A 10257-nucleotide genomic window follows, 5' to 3' on the forward strand; every position below is an offset into this window, starting at 1 on the left:
TGGTGGGCTACAGTCCATGGGATCTCAAAGAGTCAGATGTGACTGAGCGACTAACACTTTTTCTATCTTTATTTTAGGCCTATTTCTAACAGGCTTGTTTATGTGCATTCTTACTCTGTCCTGGACTGGAATCAGAAAATTGGACAATGTTGCAGGTTATGATTGATGCAGGCACACTGACCAGCCAAAGTGAGAACTGGTAAGTAAAAGTTCTCCTTCATGGGAATAGTGATGGGTGTTTTAAAAACTTGGAATCAAGTATATTTTTTATGAGTACAATAAGAAATGATTCATGAGCTGAATAACAGGATATAGTGGTCAATTTAGAAATACATATTCAAATTAAATAAAAATCTCTATGAATAACCTACATTTGTTGACAGCATCCAATTTTAGGAAAGGTTTTAAAAAATCACGAATAATATCAAAGTCACTGCTCCTCAGACTTTTCCACAAAAGTTTGGTTAATAGCAGAGAAGAGTGAATACCTGCCCCAAAATCTGGGTCCCAAGATAGAATTTTCTTTTTTTTTTTTTTTAAATTTTCTTTAGTTTTGCACTGTGTCTTAAATTTAAAATGAAAGTACATTATATACCATAATAGTCCTATGGTTAATATAAATATAATGCTTATAATTTTTTTCAAAATCTCTGAGTAAAATAGATATTTTAGAAGATGATCCAAGTTTATTCAACTTTTAAAACCCTGGAATACTTAAAGTTCCAATTGCCCAAAGCTGGACTTGTACAGGCAAGGTTCTAGGCTATTTCATGGTTGTACAATACATTCATTTTCAGTTCTTTCTCCTACAGTTTAGCCAAGGCTATTTATAGTAGTATATGGCAGGGAATCGATTAATTAATGTTTACCCACATTGAAACTGAGAGTGTTACAGAAACTGAAAATTCACAGAGTGAAATTTCAACAGACTACACTACAAGAAATGTTAAAGAAGTCCTTCAGACAGAAGAGAAATGATACCAGGTGAAAATACAGATTTACACAAAGGGATGATGAGCACTGGAAAAGGTAACTACGTAAGATTTTTTTCTATTTACTTCTCTTTTAAGATAATCAACTGTTTTAAAAAAAATAATACATTATGGGGGTTACAACATGCACAAGTAAAATATATGAAAACAATAATAGCATAAAGTCCAGGAAGGGAAAAATAAGAGTATGATATTTGCTGTACATATAGTAGTGTAATATCACTTGGAAGTAGACTGATAAGTTATATATACAGACTATAAACCCTAAAACAACCAGTAGAATAATAAAACAATATTAGATAGTAAGCCAACAAATGAGAAAAAATGGAACCATAAGAAATTCAATCTGAAAAAAGGCAGAAAAAGGAAAAAAGGAACAATAAACAAATGGAACATAGGGTAAATAGAACAAACAGAAAACAGCAAGATGATAGACTTAAATCTAAGCATATCAATCATCACATTAAATGTAAGTGATCTAAAAATCCTCATTAAAAGGCAAAGATTATCAGATTGGATAAAAGCAAAACACTTTATATACAAAACAATGTTAAGAATGAAAGGATGGAAAATACCATGCTGATGCTGACATTAGTCAAAAGAAAACTGGTGTGGCCAGATTAACATAGCAAAAGAAGTAAGATTTCAAAGTGAAAAATACTACAAGAGATAATGAGTGTCATTTCATGGTAATAAATGGGCCAGTTAATCAGGAATACATAACAATCCTAAATGTTTATTCCCTAAATAACAGTTGGTTCACAATATATGAAGCAAAAACTGATAGAACTGCAAGGAGAAAAATAAAAATCTACGATTATAGTCAGAGATTTCAGTATGCCTCTTTTAATAATTGCTTGAAAAAGTTGAAGCCTAACAAGGATGTAATAAACTTAAATAACACTATCCAGCAATATTACCTAATTGATTTCCTAGAACATTCCACTTAAAATAGCAGAATACACATTCCCTTTCAAGTATACATGAAACGTTTACCCAGAGTGAGCATATTCTAGGCCAGGGGTCAGCAAACTATCAGCCGTACTGCCAAATCTAGCTTGGTTTTATATTGCCCTGTGAACTAAGAATGGTTTTCATATTTTGAAAGGTTTCTTGGAAAAACAAAAAAATTTTGACAGAGTTTTTGGCCTGCAAAGGTTAGAATATTTACTTCCTGACCCTTTACAGAAAAAGTTTTCTGATCTCTGTTTTAGGTCATAAAATATGTCCCAGTATATTTTAAAGTAGCCAAATCATGCAAAGTATATTATGGCCACAAAGGAATTAAATAAGATATCAGTAACAGAAAGCTAACTGGAAAAGCCCTAATATTTTGAAACAAATATAATCTATTGATTAAAGGACTCAAAAGTGAAATCAGAAAGTGTTTTGAACTGAAGGAGAATAAAAATACATTATCGAATTCTGAATAAATAAAATGCCTGTATTAGAGTATACCAAAAAAAGAAACCCTCAAAGCAATGACCTCAACTTAAGAAGAGCAAATTAAACACAAAGAAGCAAAAAAAAAAAAATCACGAAATAAATTAGATTGAAGTGGAAATCAGTGAAATGGAAAACAAAAATCAATTGAGAATATCTGTGTGATGAAAGCTTGGTTCGTTGAGGTCAGTAAAACTGATAAACCTTTAGCCAGACTGGTCGGGGAAAAAAAAAAAAGATAAGACACATATCAGGAAGATTGGTAATCGGGAATAAGAGAGGTGACATCATTACAAATTCTACAGGTACTTAAAGGATAATAAGGGAATATTATGAACAACTTTAGGCAAACAACAATAGCAATTTAGATGAAATGGCCAAAGTCCTTGAAAGATTACAAATTACCAAGCTTACTCAAGAAGAAATAGATATAATAGAAGAAATAGATAACCTGAATTGTAATTTTTCTGTTGAATTATTAGTTTAAAATATTCCTACAGGGACTCCCCTGGTGGTCCAGTGGTAGAATCCACCTTGCAATGCAGAGGACAGAGGTCCAGTCCCTAGTGGGGAAGTCAGATCCCGCACGCCTCAGAGCAACTAAGCCCACACCACAACTACTGAACCTGATGCAGCCAAATAAATAAATAATTTATATACTGGAGAAGGAAATGGCAACCCACCCCAGTACTCTTGCCTAGAAAATTCCATGGATGGAGAAGCCTGGGGGCTATAGTCCACAGAGTCGCAAAGAGTCGGACACGACTGAGCGACTTCACTTTACTCACTTTTCACTTTATATATATACATTCCTACAAAGAAAACTGGTGCATAGGGCTTCACTGACAAATCCTTCCAAAACATTTAGGAAAAGAAAAATAATACCAGTTACACATAAACTCTTACAGAAAAGTGAAGAGGAGAGAATACTTCCAAACTTGTTCTTGGAGGCCAGCATTACCCTGATACTCAAAACACTATGAAGACATAACAAGAAAACTCAGGCCAGTCTTCCTCATACACATAAATTGAAAAATCCTAAACAAAATTTCATCAAATAAAATCCAACCATATATAAGAAGGATAGTATTATTATTGGGTTTATCTCAAGAATGTAGGATTGGTTTTAACATTCAAAAATCAATGAGTATAATTCACCATTTTAAACTAAAAAAGAAAAACTGATCATCTTAATAGATGCAGAAAAAACATGTGACAAAACCCAGTATTCATTCCTGATTTTAAAAAACTCAGCAAACTTGGAATGCAAGGATATTTCTTCAGTCAGATAAAAGGTATCTGCACAAAACGTGAAATAACCTTATATCTACTGACGAAAGATGGCATGCTTTCTCCCTGAGATCAGGAACAATACAAGGACTTCTGCCCTTACCACTTTTACTCAGTATTGGAAGTTCTGACCAGTATAATCAGGAAGGAAAAAAAAAAATTAGATTGGAAAAGAGGAAATAAAACTGATATAATCATCCATCTAGAAGGATTCCCAGGTGGTTCAGTGGTAAAGAATCTGCCTGCAATGCAGGAGATGCGGGTTTGATCCTTCAGTTGGGAAGATCTGGAGAAGGGAATGGCAACCTTCTCCAGTATTCTTGCCTGGGAAATCCCATGGCCAGAGGAGCGTGATAGGCTGCAGTCCATAGGGTCACAGAGTCGGACTGAGCAACTAAACAACAATAAATCATGCATCTCTTCCACTTGGTGGAACTGATGAAGAGCTACTAGGATAACTTGAGTTTAGCAAGACAGTGGGATATAAAATCAATATATAATAATCATTTATATTTCCACATTCTAGCACCAAACAATTGAAAATGGAAATGTGAAAAATACACAGCATTTACAGTAGCATAAAAAATAAGTTCTTATGAATAAATCTGAAAAAAAGCACTAAAGTCCTAAAAACTGAAAAGAGCAAACAGCGCTAAGAAGAATTAAAGATGACTTAAGTAACTGGAGAGATTTACCTGACTCATTGGTTTATATTAATATGTCTGTTCTCAAATTGATCTAAAGGTTCAATACAATTCAAATCAAAATTCTAGTAGGCTTAAAAGTTAAGCTGATTCTAAAATTAATTCATATAGAAATGCAAAAGATCTAGGATAGCCAAACAATTTTTATTTGTTTGTTTATGTATTGTTTTTAGATAACTTTTGGAGGCAAAGTAGATTATTAGTTAAGAAAAGTAGCATTGGAATCAAACAGATCTGGACTTAAATCCTAGCTCTGCCTACTTACTATCTACAGATAATCCAGGGAAACAAAGTCTTTTAATTTTATTCATTAAGTTTATTATTCTCACTCACTAAGGGGTCTGCTAAAAAGGAGAGAATGTTTAGTAAAGGGCATCTTTGACCTGAAGGAAAGATTCCAAAGCCGGGTTACTTCTTTTGAAGTAAGATTGAAGTAAGTAAGATTGAAGTAAGTAAGATTGCTACCTCATCATACACAGCCATTTGATGTTGTTTATTGCATTCCCTTTTTAGCCCATAGGGTTTCAATCTGTTTTTTATATAATACTGATTTTCACATGTACATCAACAGGCCCAATAGGTTATCAGGAAAGCTTGAGTCCTCTGTCTTCTAGTGATATCCTGCTTAGATCTGACATTAGTTTCATTTTTTCCTTCAAGCTATTTTTTCCAAATTTCTTGGCTATTGTTGGTGATAACACATATTTTGGAACCTTCAAACTTGCGATCTTAGGTTATGTCTGTCTTTCTTTTTTTTTTTTTTTTAATTTTATTTTATTTTTAAACTTTACATAATTGTATTAGTTTTGCCAATTATCAAAATGAATCCGCCACAGGCATACATGTGTTCCCCATCCTGAACCCTCCTCCCTCCTCCCTCCCCACACCATCCCTCTGGGTCGTCCCAGTGCACCAGCCCCAAGCATCCAGTATCGCGCATCGAACCTGGACTGGCAACTCGTTTCTTACATGATATTCTACATGTTTCAATGTCACTCTCCCAAATCTTCCCACCCTCTCCCTCTCCCACAGAGTCCATAAGACTGTTCTATACATCAGTGTCTCTTTTGCTGTCCCGTACACCAGGTTATTGTTACCATCTTTCTAAATTCCATATATATGCGTTAGTATACTGTATTTATGTTTTTCCTTCTGGCTTACTTCACTCTGTATAATAGGCTCCAGTTTCATCCACCTCATTAGAACTGATTCAAATGTATTCTTTTTAATGGCTGAGTAATACTCCATTGTGTATATGTACCACAGCTTTCTTAGCCATTCATCTGCTGATGGACATCTAGGTTGCTTCCATGTCCTGGCTATTATAAACAGTGCTGCGATGAACATTGGGGTACACGTGTCTCTTTCCCTTCTGGTTTCCTCAGTGTGTATGCCCAGCAGTGGGATTGCTGGATCATAAGGCAGTTCTATTTCCAGTTTTTTAAGGAATCTCCACACTGTTCTCCATAGTGGCTGTACTAGTTTGCATTCCCACCAACAGTGTAAGAGGGTTCCCTTTTCTCCACACCCTCTCCAGCATTTATTATTTGTAGACTTTTGGATCGCAGCCATTCTGACTGGTGTGAAATGGTACCTCATAGTGGTTTTGATTTGCATTTCTCTGATAATGAGTGATGTTGAGCATCTTTTCATGTGTTTGTTAGCCATCTGTATGTCTTCTTTGGAGAAATGTCTATTTAGTTCTTTGGCCCATTTTTTGATTGGGTCATTTATGTTTCTGGAGTTGAGCTATAGGAGTAGCTTGTATATTTTTGAGATTAGTTGTTTGTCAGTTGCTTCATTTGCTATTATTTTCTCCCATTCTGAAGGCTGTCTTTTCACCTTGCTGATATTTTCCTTTGATGTGCAGAAGCTTTTAAGGTTAATTAGGTCCCATTTGTTTATTTTTGCTTTTATTTCCAATATTCTGGGAGGTGGGTCATAGAGGATCCTGCTGTGATGTATGTCAGAGAGTGTTTTGCCTATGTTCTCCTCTAGGAGTTTTATAGTTTCTGGTCTTACGTTTAGATCTTTAATCCATTTTGAATTTATTTTTGTGTATGCTGTTAGAAAGTGGTCTAGTTTCATTCTTTTACAAGTGGTTGACCAGATTTCCCAGCACCACTTGTTAAAGAGATTGTCTTTAATCCATTGTGTATTCTTGCCTCCTTTGTCAAAGATAAGGTGTCCATATGTGCGTGGATTTATCTCTGGGCTTTCTATTTTATTCCATTGGTCTATATTTCTGTCTTTGTGCCAGTACCATACTGTCTTGATAACTGTGGCTTTGTAGTAGAGCCTGAAGTCAGGTAGGTTGATTCCTCCAGTTCCATTCTTCTTTCTCAAGATCGCTTTGGCTATTCGAGGTTTTTTGTTTTTCCATACAAATTGTGAAATTATTTGTTCTAGCTCTGTGAAGAATACTGTTGGTAGCTTGATAGGGATTGCGTTGAATCTATAAATTGCTTTGGGTAGTATACTCATTTTCACTATATTGATTCTTCCAATCCATGAACATGGTATATTTCTCCATCTATTAGTGTCCTCTTTGATTTCTTTCACCAGTGTTTTATAGTTTTCTATATATAGGTCTTTAGTTTCTTTAGGTAGATATATTCCTAAGTATTTTATTCTTTCTGTTGCAATGGTGAATGGAATTGTTTCCTTAATTTCTCTCTCTGTTTTCTCATTATTAGTGTATAGGAATGCAAGGGATTTCTGTGTGTTGATTTTATATCCTGCAACTTTACTATAGTCATTGATTATTTCTAGTAATTTTCTGGTGGAATCTTTAGGGTTTTCTATGTAGAGGATCATGTCATCTGCAAATAGTGAGAGTTTTACTTCTTCTTTTCCAATTTGGATTCCTTTTATTTCTTTTTCTGCTCTGATTGCTGTGGCCAAAACTTCCAAAACTATGTTGAATAGTAATGGTGAAAGTGGGCACCCTTGTCTTTCTTTCTTTACTTCCCATAGGTAAACAGTTGCTACACTTGTTAGTTCTTCTAGTACTTCTCTACATTGGTACTTAATACGTTCCTTTGCATTTTGAAAATTGCCCATTTAATCCAAGCTCTTAATTGTCATTTATATTGTAGCCTCTTGTATTGCAGCCTCTTGTAGTCTCCCTAGTCCCCCATCCCATCTTATCCTCTTCCCCACTAGCTTACATAAAACACAGAATACTTTCCATCAAACAGTCTGTAAAGAAGTATTGCTGGATGAATAAAGAAAACCTGTTTAAGTATCAGTAGCAAAAAGGAATTTACATGGAGTCTCCTTTCAGCGATTCTACCTGAAAGGAGGAGAGCAGAACTTTCAGGAATTGAATCACAACTCAGACAAACACCAAGTGGGAGATGTTTCTGGCAAGAGACTGATAATATATGATAGTAACCACTGGAAAGATAAAAGGAGCCATAAAATTGAACTTCCACTAGCCATTCTTTCCCTTTTTGCTCTCTGCACACTTCAGCTGGGAATCTTTATGTAGGTAGTAGTTATTTGACTTGTGTTATTCTGGTTGTAATAAAGTTATATCTAAGAGGCTAAGAGAGCTGACCAACTGAGAAGGGAAAGCAGTTCATTCTGACCATAATGACAAAAGGAGTTCAAGGCGCACCAAACATCTTTCTCCCATTTAGAAACATCCTAGTATTTAAGCACATAAATACTTGGGCTTCCCAGGTGGCGCAGATGGTAAAGTGTGTGCCAGCAATGCGGGAGACCTGGGTTCAATCCCTGGGTCGGGAAGATCCCCTGGAGAAGAAAATGGCAACCCACTCCAGTATTCTTGCCTGGAAAATTCCATGGACGGAGGAGCCTAGTAGGCTACAGTCCATGAGGTCACAGAGTCGGACACTACTGAGCAACTTCACTTTTTTTAAGCACATAGGTGGCTCAGATGGTAAAGAATCTGCCTGCAGTGCTGGAGACTTTAAGCACATAGGTGGCTCAGATGGTAAAGAATCTGCCTGCAGTGCCGGAGACTGAGTTTGATCCCTGGGTTGGGGAGATCCCCTGGAGAAGGGCATGGCAACCCATTCCAGTATACTTACATGGAAAATTTCATGGACAGAGGAGCCTGGCCAGCTATAATCCATGGAGTTGCAAAGAGTCGGATATGACTGAGTGACTAACACTTTTTACTTGAGTATTTCAGACCCAGTATTTAATTTCTCGCTACTCTCATATTTGTGTTCTTGTTCCCATCATGTCTGTGAGATGACCTGCCTGGTCCTGCTCTGTAGCAGTTTTGTGTAGTGTTGCATCTCTAGTGCCTTGAACAGTGCCTAGCATATAACATACAGGAAGCACTTTGTAAATATGGTATTTGATGAGTAAATGAATGGTTATTTTTTCTCTCTGGGAATCCAAACCCATCAGCACTTTCAAAACATCTGTGTAAGATTTTCTGATTCCACTAAACTTCTGTCCATTAGCCATCTAGTTTTAAGTTACTTCTTTTTCCACATCACCATAGCAATTATTTGTAGCTTGTACTTGATTAGTGTATTCTTATTATGTTACATTTCACATATTCCTGTATCTATTCTATGTATGTTGTATTTTCAACTAGAAGATAATGCCTCAAGTGTCAAATACCATATGTGCAATTCAGCAGGGCCTCGTGTGCTGCAGAAAGGTAGACCCTCAGTAGGTAGGCAGGCTGCCTCCTTGTGAAACATATTCTCTAGGTCTGTGTGATCTGCCTTGAAAGGAAGTTTAGATACATAGGTTCTGGTTTTTTTTTTTTTCTCTCTCATATATTGTGTGACTTTGAGTAAATTCATTCCTTCAGTGTTCGGTTTAAGAACAAGGTCAGGAATGGTTTCCTAAAGAAAAACATTTTAGACTTACAGCAGCATTTATATGTTGGTAACATTTCTCCAGAAATATTTAAGGTAATACACAAAATGGACTGGTCAATTTTAATCTTTTTCTTGGAATTTCCATAGAAAAGTTCAGGTAGCAGACACACTGAAATAGTGTTACATAGAAAATACTAACTATAGAAAGAACCATAGTTTCTTCATAGGGAAGTCAGAGATAATATCCTGAATTTTTGCACTACTTAAACAACTCCTTAGTTGTCTCACAACAGAATTAATGTAGGGAAACACATTCAAGGAGTTACTGAAGATCGGAATAAGATGGTGCACACTGTAAAAATGCTTTCTGTAATAGGTTTTCAAGTATTTAAAGACTCATTCACTCTCTGGCCTCCTCCTCCATCTACACTGTCTTCTGGCAACAATAAAGTTGTGCAACCTATGCATGAAAGCAGTTTCTAACAATGCAAAATCAACAGCAGTTTTCCGGTCATTTCCATTCCCTCCTCCATGAAAATGAACAACATTTAGGTTATTCCACGTGTTTTTTCCATGCCCCCCAAAACAGTTAGGTTGCCAAATAAAACTGATCAGGTAATGAATTACTGTTTGCTTTCATGTAATTGGTCTAAGTACAATACACATAAAATCAGACATTAACGTGGTAATATGAGAGGAAGAAAAATATCAAACCATAGGATTGAGTTTTAGTTTTACTGACATTTACATATCATACTTCCTGTTTATGATTTCAGAAGTGCAGCCAGGCAGTGCTTCTGTGAAAAACTAACTGGGAACAGTTTTGAGGATTAAAATGGCAACTTACTCAAAAAAAAAAAAAAAAAACACACTAAATTTACTATTTATAGAATTACTATCTGTGTTGTGTAAAAAAAGCTGAATATCTTCAGACATCATTTATTCATAATTAAAAGGGAACTTGATGGCTTTGTGCCTTTAAAACAAACAGCCCAGTTGTAAGTCTTAGTCCTGAAT

General features: G+C 35.7%; 1 long non-coding RNA gene across 2 annotated transcripts in view; it reads left to right on the forward strand.

Annotated features, from left to right (window-relative positions):
- Positions 1–10257, forward strand: part of LOC133258254 (uncharacterized) — a 45004-nt gene that overhangs the window by 17738 nt on the left and 17009 nt on the right. For both annotated transcript variants that reach the window (XR_009739884.1, XR_009739883.1), the window contains exons 2-3: positions 78–199; positions 929–1029. This is a non-coding gene — a long non-coding RNA (uncharacterized LOC133258254). The remainder of the gene's footprint in view (positions 1–77; positions 200–928; positions 1030–10257) is intronic.

Source organism: Bos javanicus, chromosome 12 (assembly GCF_032452875.1).
Source record: "Bos javanicus breed banteng chromosome 12, ARS-OSU_banteng_1.0, whole genome shotgun sequence".
Classification (NCBI taxonomy): Eukaryota; Metazoa; Chordata; class Mammalia; order Artiodactyla; family Bovidae; genus Bos; species Bos javanicus.